Source organism: Lissotriton vulgaris, chromosome 6, assembly GCF_964263255.1.
Source record: "Lissotriton vulgaris chromosome 6, aLisVul1.2, whole genome shotgun sequence".
Taxonomy (NCBI): domain Eukaryota; kingdom Metazoa; phylum Chordata; class Amphibia; order Caudata; family Salamandridae; genus Lissotriton; species Lissotriton vulgaris.
In genome coordinates this window covers 1,128,017,316-1,128,033,102 of record NC_141694.1, presented here as the reverse complement: position 1 = coordinate 1,128,033,102, position 15,787 = coordinate 1,128,017,316, and the positions used below count along the sequence as shown (strand labels likewise).

Genomic DNA, 15,787 nt, shown 5'->3' with positions numbered 1-15,787 from the left:
GAAAGGCTTGGTCATATGACCTAAAAATTACGCTTTTTATTGCTTTCGAACATTATTTTTTCTTAAACATATATGTTATAATGTTCCAGGCTAATGTACTTTCCCGGAAAATTTACAACTGTCCTGCAAGTAAAATATATTCCTTTTTCTAGCAAAAGGGCGTTTCTTCGTCCCATGACGGAGCCGTTGAGCAAAAGATGCTCGGCCTGCTGTCTTAGTCGCCGATACGCCTGAATATCAGATTCTTATCAATCACTTTATGTTGCAGGAGTAAAAAACACAACAGCCCTTGACCATTTATCTTAACTGCGTTCCTGCGTATTATACCTTTTATCCGTTATGTAATTGGACTGCTTTATTTCACTTGCCTTTTACTGATTCGAAAACAGTGACTAAAATTAAAAACTTTACCAATGTAAATACTACTACCATGTTTTGTTTTAAAAACCTTTATTGTGAAAATGTCAGTATACAAATACGGGCCTATAACCACGTGGGCCGGCCACGGAGCAAACTGGAATCGTATATGATGAGGAAACATTTACACTGTAGAGGAACGTAACGAGCGGGCCATTAGGTTGCAAGAACTAAGGTGTCTAACAGTTGCGGAATCGGTGGACGTACATTTTGTAATTAAAATACGACAGGGCCACTTACAATAACATTTTCTAGATATACATTTGCGGGCAAGTACCATGGGTGACGTTAATTCGAACTTACAATAGTACAGTAATCAATAACACATCAGAACTTAATATCAATAAGGATGTCGAAATATTCAATCAATTCTCGTCCCCGCCCGCCATGTGCTTCAAAACTGCATACGTATCTCGTGAAATCAAGGTTGTTCAACCAGTACACAACAAGGAGTTACGAGTTCCATTTATACCGGCGCCATTTTGGGCGAGGCCGGGCAGGTCCAGGATATAGTGAAAATGTCTCCACCAACCAGCGGTCGGACCAGAACCCCTTTCGGCAGTCAAAAAAGGTTCAGTTAAATGACAACAGAAGAGATAGGCAACAAGAACCAACAGTCAAAAGAGGGGAGGGCAAGATCTAAAGCCATTGTTCTACAAACTCTCAACCAGCCTTGGATTGAAAAATCCTGAAGAATGTACAAACTGAAAACCAGTTTTAGTCTGTATAGCATCACCAGCAACGCTTGAGTCAGCTTTGTGTGAAGCCGCCATTTTGATTCAATCAATAGCGTCCCCCTGCACACATTCAGGGACCTGGTCGTGTCTTCAGGTCAAACGGATTGTGGGACAAGATGCAGAAAGGAAAAGGAAAAAAGTTCCGCCGGACCTCGGGAGCCGGCCGCCTATGTCATGGGCGATCTTTGGCCACACCAGGGCAATAGTGAAGCTGCAGCAGGTGCAAATAAGCTTCAGACAGTGTTACAAGCACTGCTCAGAACTCTCGACTATGGCACCCAACATCCAGGACTTGCCATCCGGATCTTGGCGCCTTGTGCTGGTTCCGACCTATTCACACATCGGTCCGCTACTGACACCACCTCATAAGCCAACGGGGCACCCCACGCCGACTTTCGGCGCAGCATTGTAGGATGGCCACACCAGTGCGGCAACTTGCAGGACACCACCTCGGTGCCATCCAGATCTCGGCGCGGTGTGCTGCCTTCGGCCTACTGTAGCCGCAAGTGCGGACGCAACTCAGCTGGATAGCGAGTGAAACACCAAGGGGCGCCCCACTGCAGCTGAGGAGCCTCCATCTTGGGGGCGACGCACAGCATCACATTGCTTTCTCAAACAGCCCCCACTGACTGACGCGACCTCACAGGCCAACGGGGCGCCCCACGCTGACTTTCGGCGCAGCATTGTAGGATGGCAACACCAGTGCAGCAACTTGCTGAACACCACCTCGGTGCCATCCGGATCTTGGCGCGTTGTGCTACCTTCGGCCTATTCGCACATCGGTCCGCTACTGACGCCGCCTCACGTGCCAACGGATTTTCTACGCTTTTTATACCAGCGCGTAACGTAAGCATAACAGGTCATGTGACTTGTTTATAAAACTTTTCATTGGTTCATTTTACTTTTGGTTTCCTAATGATAGAAGGCTTGATCATATGACCTAAAAATAAAACTTTTCATTGGATTAAAACATTTTTTTTTCCCAAACGATGAAAGCCCCACCTTGTTTCTGGATGTTTCAGACTGAAGCTGGCGTCAGCATGAGAGCACCACCATCTCGTGGCTCCGTCTTGGTCATTCCGCAAGCAATCATGGCAGCCGCTCCCCACCGGAAGCCTGCAGGAGTCGGGGGCCCTCAAGACTTTTGTAAAATCTTCAAGGCTCAGGGGACATCCGAGTTCCAAGGTGTCCCAGGGCCATTTTAGTGGACCAGGCCCAAATCCGAAGAGCCGTCCGCCATTTTAAGAGTCCTGTAGCAGCCGCCTATCGCTGCACCGCAAGAGTGGGCGCAACTCAACTACATGGTGAGCGAGACGCTGTAGCCGCAAGAGCGGGCGATAAACAGCTGAATGGAGGATGAGGCACAGTGTAGCAAAAGCGGGCGGAATGGCAACTGAAACGGTAAAGGGGCGCCCCAGAACAGCAGACGAGCCTCCACCTGGGGAGGCCCGTTCAAGCCACCCCCCCCCCCCCCCCGGGGCGCCCCACGCCGTTTTTCGGAGCAGCATTGTAGGATGCCAAAACCAGTGCGGCAACTTACTGGACATCACCTAGTTGCCATCCACATCTCAGCGCGTTCTGCTGCCTTGGGACTATTCGCACAACAGACCGCTACTGACGAGGCCTCCCCCCGCACCACCCGGGACGCCCCACGCCGTTTTTCGGAGCTGCATTGTAGGATACCAAAAACCAGTGCGGCACCCAGGTAACATCAACTGGGTGCCGTCCAGAACTCAGCACGTTGTGCTGCCTTGGGACTATTCGCACAAAACACAGCTACTGACCATTGTTGCTTCTTTTTTAAAAAATGTTTAAATGTATTTACTGTTTTTGTTCCGTTGTATATATTTATAAGTTATTAAAATGTTATAATCCTACTACTTTGTTGGAGTGCTATATATTTTTAATGTGACACATAATTGTAAAAACTTTGATGTACAAAGAGGCATCCCTGGAATCTTCCGCTTCAGGCTCGGACCCACACACCCTCACAGTAAGAATCCCCTCCCCAAGCACAATACAGGATGGTTATCAGATAGTAGGAACGCGTGTGGTGTGACGGATCTCATCGGGTGGGGGCCTTGATCTATTGTAACTCCTTTGAAGAGGGGTGATTCTCTACAGCTGGGGACATAAACTACACCTGCAGGGCTAGGTGATAGCCTGGGACCAGCCTGGACAATCGGACACAGAGGAAGAGGAGTGTCAGAGGGTGCGGTAGTGAATAGGGTGAAAGGGAGGTGTCGGGCGGGCACAGGGTGTGATTCTCAGAGAAGAACAGCGCAGATGGGAGGAGGCTTCTGGCCCATGCATGAGAGAGAGAGCGGGGGTGACCAGTGCATGGGGGAGATGCTTGCGAGGGTGGGAAGCCATGCTGAGGATCAGCGGCGTGCAGAGAGTGGGTCTGGTCAAGGCATCTAAAATGGCTGCCGTGCTCAACAAAAGTGTGGCATTGCAAAAAAGGCAAGATGGCGCAGACAATGTTTTTCAATAAGGATTAATTTATAACAATTATTTTTAACAAAATATTTAATCGCAGTGACAAAATGGCGGTCAACAGTTCCTGATTTCCATCGAATCGAACGTTAACAGACGTCACGCAGCAAAAAAAAAAAAACGCTCACGAACAGCGCAGATGGGAGGAGGTTTCTAGCCCATGCATGAGAGAGAGAGCGGGGGTGCACGCAGCAAAAAATAAATAAATGCTCACGAACAGCGCAGATGGGAGGAGGTTTCTGGCCCATGCATGAGAGAGAGAGCGGGGTGACTAGTGCGTGGGGGAGATGCTTGCGAGGGTGGGGAGCCATGCTGAGGATCGGCGGCGTGCAGAGAGTGGGTCTGGTCAAGGCATCTAAAATGGCTGCCGTGCTCAACAAAAGTGTGGCATTGCAAAAAAGGCAAGATGGCGCAGACAATGTTTATCAATAAGGATTAATTTATAACAATTATTTTTAACAAAATATTTACTCGCAGTGGCAAAATGGCGGTCAACAGTTCCTGATTTCCATCGAATCGAACGTTAACAGACGTCACGCAGCAAAAAAAAAAAAAACGCTCACGCACAGCCGCTGGAAGACATGTATCAACATATATGAGCCTCCTCAGCCACCCTCAGAAAACATAAGGGGTCAGGATACGTCTCCCGTACCCCCTTATACCTAGTAATTTAATTAAATCGAAACACAAAATGGCGAATTCACGTTTCGCTACCAGTTTGCGATCCGGTTCGCGAACCGAGAAGCGCTTCTACCGCGAAAAATCTAATTTTTATTATTTGCCCCACGGGACCCTTTCATAACCCCAACATCATTCCTAGGGGGTCAAGAAGGATCTACCTTGCCCCCTTTCATTAAATTCCCCCTTCGTTTTTCTCCTCCTCTTGTCTCTCGATCCTACCGAGAGACAAGATGGCGGCCGCACCGGACTGTTTAGAATGTTGACAGACACCGGAGAGCCAATCAGCTTCGCTACGCAAAGCTCCGTTACGCAAAAAGTACGCGATCTGGTGCGCTATCTGGGACGCTGTCACAGATATATCTGTTTTTTTAAACGTTAATTTCTCAAAATCCACTGGAGCACATATATTGAGACCCAGCAAAGGCACATCGGGCTAACAGTCCCTATAATTTTGCCAAGTTTCGTGTAAATCCATTCAGCCGTTCGAGCTAAAAGTGAGGCCAAAGGCCCTATGGAAAAATGAATGGGAAAAACGTGTTTTGGGACCCCCCTTTTTCAGGGGCTGCTCAGAAACAAAGTGTGCCATTTTCCTGAAAATTTCAGCCGATTCCGTCCACAAACGCTAAAGTTATTAGACATAGAATTTTCAAAAGTTCCATAGAGAAAAAATCCTAACTATATATACCTACTGGCGACCGCCAGTAGGTAATATATATATATATATATATATATGTATTCATGTAGTCATGTGATCAAGCCTCGTTTGGGAGGTGAAACGCGTTATGGCGGTTGGCTGGTGTATATATGGAGTTGCACATACAACAACATTTGTAAATACCAAGGGGGGAAAGCTTTTGTACGTTTGTATGGTTGTATGGGTGTGTAAATAGTAGCTAGTAGGGGTGTATTTCCTCCCCTCTTTTTTGGTTGACACAATAGGCTTTGCATTCGAATTAGACTTATTGTAGGATAATGTGTTGGTAGGATGGGGTGATGGGGAGCGTGAGTGTGTGTATATATATGAAATATGGTCTTATTTATACATATTGTCATTTTTAGCTTCTTGGAAAAAAGGTTCTTTTTTTGTATCTTGAACTCTTTTAATAGAACTTATCACGGAATAGGATTATTTTGATGAATTTACTTTTGTGAATATCCAAATTTTGGTGCTCAACTGCTCATTACTATTCCAATGGTAGTTCCATATGTTTCCGCTAACTTTTGCACTTTATCATATCTTCATCACTTATGCACTTTTTCTTCTCGCACTTTATATTCCTGCTGCTATACATACTAACTTGCTCATTTGCACAGAATCGATATATTGTTCATTCGTATTTCACAGGAAAAAATGTGTTTTTACATGAATATAATTGAATATACTTTTATGGATTCGGATGAATTACTGGATTTGACCAGATATGACTCTTTGTTTACTAGTCAGCAATGGCAACTATGTAACAGCGATAGTGCGTTTTTACTGTTCACTATATGTCACGTGATTATGGTGGGCGCCACCAGGGGGCGGCGTCAATGGCACTGCATTCACTTATAAAAGTAGCATAATGATTACAAACATGTTGCAGCGTGATCAAGGGCTTTTCGCCCGAAACGCGTCGCTGGTTCTGTTTTATCAATAAAATTACCATCTTGCTGACTTGCTGGTCCGGTCCTCATTCTTTGCTGGCGTGGAGGCGGTGTCTGCGAGCGCAGAGCGAGCTGAGGAGGAACCTGTTTTTCATATATATATATATATATATATATATATATATATATATATATATATATATATATATATATATATATATATATATATTACCTACTGGCGGTCGCCAGTAGGTATATATAGTTAGGATTTTTTCTCTATGGGATTTTTGAAAATTCTATGTCTAATAACTTTGGCGTTTGTGGACGGAATTGGCTGAAATTTTCAGGAAAATGGAACATTTTGTTTCTGAGCAGCCCCCGGAAATTTGGGGGGTGTTCGTCAAGGGGGGCCGAGAAAAAAGGGGGGTCCCAAAACACGTTTTTCCCATGTTAATTTCCATAGGGCGGTTGGCCTCACTTTTAGCTCGAACGGCTGAATGGATTTGCACGAAACTTGGCAAAATTGTAGGGATTGTTAGCCCGATGTGCCTTTGCTAGGTCTCAATATATGTGCTCCAGTGGATTTTGATAAATTAACGTTCAAAAAAATATATATATCTGTGACAGCGCTCCGGGTAGCGCTCCGGTTCGCATACTTGACGCGTAACGGAACTTCGCGAAGCGAAGCTGATAGGCTCTCCGGTGTCTGTCAACATTCTAAACAGTCCGGAGCGGCCGCCATCTTGTCTCTCAGTAGGATCGAGAGACAAGAGGAGGAGAAAAACGAAGGGGGAATTTAATAAAAGGGGGCAAGGTAGACCCCTCTTGACCCCCTAGGAATGATGTTGGTGTTTTTAAAAAAAAATCAATTTTTCGCGGTAGAAGCGCTTCCTGGTACGTGAACCGGGTCGCTCACCGGTAGCGTAACGGGAGTTCGCCATTTTGTGTTTTGTTTTAATTAAATCATAAGATGGATGAAAAACAATGTGGGAAATGGGTATAACGGGGCACGGGAGACGTATCCTGACCCCCTAGGTTTTCTGAGGGTGGCTGAGGAGGCTCATATATGTTGATGCATGTCTTCCAGCGGCTGCGCGTGATCGGAATTTTTTTTGCTGCGTGACGTCTGTTAACATTCGATTCGAAGGAAATCAGGAAGTGTTGACCGCCATTTTGTCACTGCGCGTAAATATATTGTTTATTTCAAAGCGTTGGAACATGGAAAAGGGAGAAGGTAGAGATTGTCTTGCTGCGTAGTTTTTCTCAGGGTGTGCAGTACGGCCCCGGTTGTTGTTATACTCACGGTGGGGTCTTCGAACACTTTAGCAAATGATGATCCAAGCTGAGGCAAAGGAGGGTGTCAGTCGGGGGCGGGGAGCAATGGTGATTCTCACTGCAAGATAGGTAGTGCGGACCCTTGTCCCCCGTTTTGTAATCTGTAATGCCTATCTTCTTCCCACTGATTGGTAGTTTGTTCTACCTGGACCATTTATTAGAGGTAGCTCGTCCGGCCCCACCGGAGGGCACCCCTAATAAAGAGGACATATATATTAAATACGGATTAGCCACGGTACCTTCCTAGCAAATTATTGCAAAACGAAAGGAATCGAACAAAATCAGTAGGCCACTGATAGGATCCTTTCTGACCTTGCTAAAACAAGAAACACCAGGAAATAGCCCTCAGCAAAAGTATGAAACCAGGGGGAGGAGCCAAGCTCACGGTCGGGATGGCCACGAGGTAGTTCGGCTCCGCCGCCCTCGCTTCCTAAGCATGTCTGCGCTACCACCCACCCCGCCCAATAACCGACAAACCCTATACAAATGAAAGTCTGCTGATACCCACTATCGGCGTCACCAGATTGGACTAGATCACGCACAATTGGACTATGTCTTTTTCTGGTTATACATTAACATCTTTGTGCTTGTTGCCACATTACAAATATATAGCACTCCAACAAAGTAGTAGGATTATAACACTTTAATAACTTATAAATATATACAACGCTCCAACAAAGTAAACACGTTAAAAAAAACCATTTTAAACAACTATTTACATGGCAGCCTGCTGCAACATCCATCTCAAAGCATTCACTGTCCGCTTGACACTGTCCCTGCCCCTCCCTCCCCGGAGTAGCAACAATGGGCTGCTTTGGGCTGCCTTGTAGTCGGCTTTTGTCTATAAAAAAGCCTACAAAATCCGTAGGCCTGTGAGGCGGCGTCAGTAGCGGACCGTTGTGCGAATAGGCCGAAGGCAGCACAATGTGCCGAGATCCGGACGGCACCGAGGTGGTGTCCAGCAAGTTGCCGCACTGGTCTAGCCATCCTACAATGCTGCGCCGAAAGACGGCGTGGGGCACCCCGGGGGGGAGGCGGCGCGAACGGGCCTCCCCTGCCTCCCCAGGTGGAGGCTTCTCAGCTGCAGTGGGGAGCCCCTTGGCATCCAACTGAGTTGGGCCCGCTCTTGCGGCACAGTGCCTTATCCGCCATCCAGCTGAGTTGCGCCCGCTCTTGCGGCACAGTGCCTCACCCGCCATCCAGTTGAGTTGCGCCCGCTCTTGCGGCTATCAGCGACTAAGACAGCAGGCCGAGCCTCTTTTGCTCAACGGCTCCCTCATGGGACGAAGAAACGCCCTTTTTCTCGAAATAGGAATATTTTACTTGCAGGACAGTTGTAAATTTCCCGGGAAAATACATTCGCTTGGAACATTGTTAGTGATAAACTGTAAATGCATCTGGGTCCTTTGCTTTACAAGTCAGAGTGAGAAAAAAAAAGGTGGGGCTTTCATCATTTTGGAGAAAAACAATGTTCTAAACCAATGAAAAGTGTTATTTTTAGGTCATATGACCAAGCCTTCCATCATTAGAAAAGCAAAAGTAAAACGAACCAATGAAAAGTTTTATAAACAAGTCACATAACCTGTTATGCTTACGTTACGCGCTCCGCGCCGTGCCCCGGATCGCTTCCGGGTGCGCTAACGCGGCGCGTCATAAGACGCATTACGCGGTAACGTGATACGTCGCGCTTACGCGACGCGTCACAAATCCGTCGGCCTGTGAGGCGGCATCAGTAGCGGACCGTTGTGCAAATAGGCCGAAGGCAGCACAACGCGCTGAGATCCTGACGGCACCGTGTTGGTGTGCAGCAAGTTTCTGCACTGGTCTGGCCATCCTACAATGCTGCGCCGAAAGACGGCGGGGGGGCAGCACAACGCGCCGAGATCCGGACGGCACCGATGTGGTGTCCAGCAAGTTTCTGCACTGGTCTGGCCATCCTACAATGCTGCGCCAAAAGACGGCGTGGGGCGCCCCGGGGGGGGAGGTGGCGTGAACGGGCCTCCCCCGCCTCTCCAGGTGGAGGCTCCTCAGCTGCAGTGGGGCGCCCCTTTGCGTTTCACTCGCCATCCAGCTGAGTTGCGCCCGCTCTTGCGGCACAGTGCCTCACCCGCCATCCAGCTAAGTTGCGCCCGCTCTTGCGGCACAGTGCCTCACCCGCCATCCAGCTGAGTTGCGCCCGCTCTTGCGGCTACAGCGTCTCGCCCACCATCCAGCTGAATTGCGCCCACTCTTGCGGTGCAGCGATAGGCGGCTGCCAAGGACTCTCAAAATGGCGGCCGGCTCTTCGGATTTGGGTCTGGTCCACTAAAATGGCCCTGGGACACCTTGGAACTCAGACGCTTGTCTGCTAGGGCATGGGCCCCATTCCCGAAAGCGTCCCCTCAGCCTTGAAGATTCTACAAAAGTCACCGGGGCTTCCGACTCCCGCAGGCTTCCGGTGGGGAGCGGCTGCCATGATTGCTTGCGGAATGGCCACGACGGAGCCACGAGATGGTGGTGCTCTCATGCTGACGCCAGCTTCAGTCTGAAACATCCAGAAACACTGTAGAGTACCAATTCGATCAGTTCCGGTGGAGCCCCAACGTGACCCGGTAGGGAAGAACTTTCCCTCGCCTCTTTTGACTGATGGTTCTTGTTGCCTATCTCTTCTGTTGTCATTTAACGGAACCTTTTTTGACTGCCGAAAGGTGTTCTGGTCCGACCACTGGTTGGTGGAGACATTTTGACTATATCCTGGACCTGCCCGGCCTCGCCCAAAATGGCGCCGGTATAAATGGGACTCGCAACTACTTGTTGTGTACTGGTTGCCCAGCCTTGATATCACGAGATACGTATGCAGTTTTGAAGCACATGGCGGGCGGGGACGAGTACTGATTGAACATTTGGACATCCCTATTGATATTAAGTTCTGATGTGTTATTGATTACTGTACTATTGAAAGTTCGAATTAACGTCACCCATGGTACTTACCCGCAAATGTATATCTAGATAATTTTATTGTAACTGGGCCTGTCGTACTTTAATTATAAAATTTACGTCTACCGATTCCGCAACTGTTAGACACCTTAGTTCTTGCAACCTAATGGCCCGCCTGTTACGTTCTTCTACAGTGTAAATGTCCCCTCATCATATACGATTCCAGTTTGCTCCGTGGCCGGCCCACGTGGTTATAGGCCCGTATTTGTATACTGACATTTTCACAATAAAGGTTTTTAAAACAAAACATGGTAGTAGTACCTAGATTGGTAAAGTTTTGAATAATAGCCACTGTTTTCGAATCAGTAAAAGGCAAGTGATATAAAGCAGCCCGATTACATGACGGTTAAAAGGTATAATACGCAGGAATGCTGTAAAGATAAATGGTCAAGGGCTGTTGTGTTTTCCACTCCTGCAACATAAAGTGATCGATAAGAATCCGATATTCAGGCCTATCAGCGACTAAGACAGCAGGCCGAGCCTCTTTTGCTCAACGGCTCCCTCATGGGACGAAGAAACGCCCTTTTTCTCGAAATAGGAATATTTTACTTGCAGGACAATTGTTAATTTCCTGTGAAAATACATTAGCCTGGAACATTGTTAGTGATAAACTGTAAATGCATCTGGGTCCTTTGCTTAAAAAATAAAATATAAAATATATTTTTGAATTAGAATAAGGATACATTTTACAGTTTTTGATATTTGCTATTAAAAAAACATTGAAATTCACTGAAAAAACCATAGGTTATAGACCATATATAGTTAGGGATTAGCTTTTACAAAACCTTGAAAATTCACTGAAAAAACCATAGGTTATAGACCATATATAGTTAGGGATTAGCATTTACAAAACCTTATTTTACTCACACAAAACCATTGAAATTCCATATATAGTTAGTTGCACTAACTATATATCGCGCACCCGAAATCCACTGCTTATGATGTCACATATTACATCATTCATGACATGGTCAGTGACATCACTGATGACATCACTGATGACATCTCAAATGACATCACTGATGACATCACTGATGACATCTCAAATGACATCACTGATGACATCTCAAATGACATCTCAAATGACATCACTGATAACATCTCAAATGACATCACTGATGACATCACTGATGACATCTCAAATGACATCACTGATGACATCACTGATGATATCATTCATGTGACAATACAATGCATCTCCTCACACTTTAATATAACCTCTGTTACATCCAGTGTAAAATACAGAATATAATTTTTTAAACCATTGACACACCAATACTAGTTACTACATACGCACTCACTGATTCCTATGTCTACACACAGATTCACTCATTCACCCATACAATCATTCATACATACAATCACTCATCTTTACAACACTATCATATGCACTCATACACCTATACAGACACTCACACTCTGCCACTCATCCATGGAGTTACTCACACACCTAGTCAGTCCTGTAAAGAATCAATCACACTTCCATTTTATAATCAATACAGTTAAACATTGAGTACCTTACATTTTCAAACATATACTAACACATACTTACTCTCTTATACAATCATTGATACAAGAACACATTGATCTGCACAGAGTCACACATCTTCCAGCCAGCCACACACACTCAGTCTCCCATACAAATACTTCGACAATCAATCAATAACCCATATAGTTACTCATATAGCTACTGATCAACACATGCAGCAGTTTACAGAACAACAGACATAATGATGCACAAATTAAGACAGTTTAGTCACTAACCCATGCCCTCAGTGAGACACATTTAATCACTCACTCATACAGTCAGTCACGCACCTACTAAATCCTTCATCCAGACACTTCTACATCTACTCATTCTTCAATATGTAAAACATATTTAAACTTTACAGAAACACACAGTCACTGGATGATGTCATCAGTGATGTCATCAGTGATGTCACTGACCATGTCATGAATGATGTAATATGTGACATCATCAGCAGTGGATTGCGGGTGCGCGATATATAGTTAGTGCAACTAACTATATATGGAATTTCAATGGTTTTGTGTGAGTAAAATAAGGTTTTGTAAATGCTAATCCCTAACTATATATGGTCTATAACCTATGGTTTTTTCAGTGAATTTTCAAGGTTTTGTAAATGCTAATCCCTAACTATATATGGTCTATAACCTATGGTTTTTTCAGTGAATATATATATATAAAAAGAAAAGCCCCAAGCTTTGGAATAGTACTCCACGAGGGTAAAGTTCACAAAGCCTTTTATTCAGGAAAAACGGACTTGAATCCAATAAGTCTCTCTCCCTAATGCGTTTCGGTGCTCCAAGTATCTTAATCATAGGGCGGCGCTTAAGTAAACCATGGAATGGACCTCCACCTTTAATACCCAAGTGGCACTAGCTTTCCAGTAAGCGGTATGGCGGGAGTAGAAGTCCCGATTCTTCCATTCAGGTATGGACTCGTGTTTACCAAATGTTTTTTCTGCCGATTAAATTTCATTTCTTTTACAACCCTCCGGTGGGCCTCAGATCAACACGCCTGTTTTTCATTCTGGATACCCTCATGATGTAAAGAGACTGCAGTTCAATAACCGACCCTAGAGGCAAAGTCCAGTTGCAAGAAGCGGTGCATACTTCCACGGCCCGAAGTGCTGTGTAAATAATTCTGCAAAGAAAAGCCCCGAGCTTTGAAGTAGCACTCCACAGGGTAAAGTTCACAAAACCTTTTATTTAGGAAAAGTGGACTTGAATCCAATAATTCTCTCTCCCTTACGCGTTTCGGTGCTCCAAGTACCATAATCATAGGGCGGCGCTTAAGTAAACCATGGAATGGACCTCCTCCTTTAATACCCACGTGGCACTCGCTTTCCAGTAAGCGGTATGCTGGGAGTAGAAGTTCTGATTCTTCCATTCAAGTATGGGCACGTGTTTACCAAATGTTTTTACTGCCGATTAAATTTCATTTCTTTCACAACCCTCCGGTGGGCCTCAGATCAACATGTCTGTTTTTCATTCTGGATACCCTTGTGCTGTAAAGAGGCTGCAGTTCAATAACCGGCCCCACAGGCAAAGTCCAGTTGCAAGAAGCGGTGCATAGTTCCACGGCCGGGAGTGCCGTGTAAATTATTCTGCAAAGAAAAGCTCGAGCTTTGAAGTAGCACTCCACGAGGGTAAAGTTCACAAGACCTTTTATCCAGGAAAAACGGACTTGAATCCAATAAGTCTCTCTCCCTTATGCGTTTCGGTGCTCCAAGTACCTTAATCATAGGGCGGCGCTTCAGTAAACCATGGAATGGACCTCCACCGTTAATACCCACGTGGCACACGCTTTCCAGTAAGTGTAATGTAGGCATGGGCGGAAAATCCGTTCCGCTCGCGGATTTTGCGGATTTTCGGGAAATCCGCAATCCGCGAGATTCGCGAATCTCCCGCAAAATCCGCAAATCCGCGAGCAGCGGATTTTGCTCGCACTGCTCGCACTGTTCGCGTGAGTTCGCGTGAGTTCGCGCCCCGCGAATAAGTGCAAAATTGCAGAAATACGATCTTAGCAAAACTGAAAGTAACTACTTACCAGGTTCAAAAGTTCAGGCTCATCATTAGTAGCCATTTCCTGTAGTGCTTCCTGAGGGGCCCCTCCAGAGTTCAGTTGCCAGTTGAAACTATTATGTGACCCTGCTCTGAACCTCAGAATAGTTACACATATGCCACAAAGGTCCTGAATTACAGCTAAGGGAGACAAGCAGGAGCCAGGCTGGAAGTTAAAATCCATTAATCAGCCCCTAATTCATTATTGTCAGTTGGGGCAGGGCAGGTGTTGTAACTAATTTTGCAACAATGAAAGCACTTAGCAAGTGCAAAAGATCACTAATCAGGGCGCACTAAGGAAGCAGGTGCGAGCTAAAAAAATATTCTGTGACACATTAATCAGCCCCAAATTAATTCAGGTCACTTGAGGCAGGGAAGGTGTGCTTTGCTTTGCCGAAAATAATGTACACTGGACAACCAGAGGGTGTGGTGATGAAACAGAGGGTGGCATGGGTGGGCCAGAGGGTGGCATGAGTAGTCAGAGAGTGGCAGTGGTGACAGAGAGTGGCAGTGATGAAGAAGAGTGTCCCAAACAGGCTGGACACGTAGAAACAACAAGTTCGCAAAACTTGCGACCCGACAGGTAAGTTCGCAAATTGCGAAATTGTGAAAAACCCTCGCGAACTGGCAGAAACACGGGCGAACACAAAAAAAAAAAAATCCGCAAATTCGCGGGAATTCGCGGATTTTGCGGATTGCGAATCCGCAAATCCGCAAAATTCGCGAACGCGAGATCCGCAAAATTCGCTCATGCTTAGTGTAATGCCGGGAGTAGAAGTCCAGATTCTTCCATTCAGGTATGGGCACGTGTTTACCAAATGTTTTTACTGCAGATTACATTTCATTTCTTTCACAACCCTCCGGTGGGCCTCAGATCAACACATCCATTTTTCATTCTGGATCCCCTCGTGCTGTAAAGATGCGACAGTTCAATAACTGGCCCCACAGGCAAAGTCCAGTTGCAAGAAGAGGTGCATAGTTCCACCGCCGGGAGGGCCGGGTAAATAATTCTGCAAAGAAAAGCCCTGAGCTTTAAAGTATCACTCCACAAGTGTAAAGTTCACAAAACCTTTTATTCAGGAAAAACGGATTTGAATCCAATAATTCTCTCTCCCTAAAGCATTTCGGTGCTCCAAGTACCTTAATCATAGGGTGGCGCTTAAGTAAACCATGGAATGGACCTCCACCTTTAATGCCCACGTGGCACTCGCTTTCCAGTAAGCGGTATGCCGGGAGTAGAAGTCCAGATTCTTCCATTCAGGTATGGACACGTGTTTACCAAATGTTTTTACTGCCGATTAAACTTCATTTCTTTCACAACCCTCCGGTGGGCCTCAGATCAACACGTCCGTTTTTTAATCTGGATACCCTTATGATGTAAAGAGGCTGCAGTTCAATAACGGGCCCCCCAGGCAAAGTCCAGTTGCAAGAAGCGGTGCATACTTCCACGGCCCGGAGTGCTGTGTAAATAATTCTGCAAAGAAAAGCCAGAGCTTTGAAGTAGCACGCCACGAGGGTAAAGTTCACAAAACCTTTTACTCAGGGAAAATGGACTTGAATCCAATAATTCTCTCTCCCTTACGAGTTTCGGTGCTCAAAGTACCATAATCATAGGGCGGCACTTAAGTAAACCATGGAATGGACCTCCACCTTTAATACCCACGTGGCACTCGCTTTCCAGTAAGTGGTATGCCGGGACTAGAAGTCCACATTCTTCTATTCAGGTATGGGCACGTGTTTATCAAATGTTTTTACTGCAGATTAAATTTAATTTCTTTCACAACTCTCCGCTGGGCCTCAGATCAACACATCCGTTTTTCATTCTGGATACCCTCGTGCTGTAAAGAGGATGTAGTTCAATAACCGGCCTCACTGGCAAAGTCCATGTGAGAAGTTGGCCTGGTATGTGAGGCTCACTAATTCTAGTGATCACCTTGTACCATGCCAAGCAACCCTTATGATGATTTGTTGTA

The 15,787-nt window shown here is 45.9% G+C and overlaps 1 long non-coding RNA gene across 1 annotated transcript in view; it reads left to right on the top strand.

Annotated features, from left to right (window-relative positions):
• Positions 1–15,787, top strand: part of LOC147708539 (uncharacterized) — a 143,399-nt gene that overhangs the window by 48,973 nt on the left and 78,639 nt on the right. The window lies entirely within an intron of this gene.